The sequence below is a fragment of the Penaeus monodon genome, chromosome 23 (assembly GCF_015228065.2).
Source record: "Penaeus monodon isolate SGIC_2016 chromosome 23, NSTDA_Pmon_1, whole genome shotgun sequence".
Taxonomy (NCBI): Eukaryota; Metazoa; Arthropoda; class Malacostraca; order Decapoda; family Penaeidae; genus Penaeus; species Penaeus monodon.
In genome coordinates, this window is record NC_051408.1 from 2,352,817 (window position 1) to 2,353,062 (window position 246).

Here is a 246-nt window from a genome sequence, read left to right on the forward strand (position 1 = left end):
CCCCCCCCCCTTCTAACTGAGGATCAAGGAAACCACACCAAACGGTACATGTAGTGTATTAGATATTCACAGATACATGACTGTATTCTCACGGGTTGAACGGAGGTCATACATCAACCCATCTTGACCTGACTTGGCTACTGACCTTCGTGCTAGCACAAAGCACTCGGGCTTGGCCAAAAAACATACAGGTTGACGTAACAATTTATTAAATATTTCATAGGAATGCCGATGCGATCTATCTCA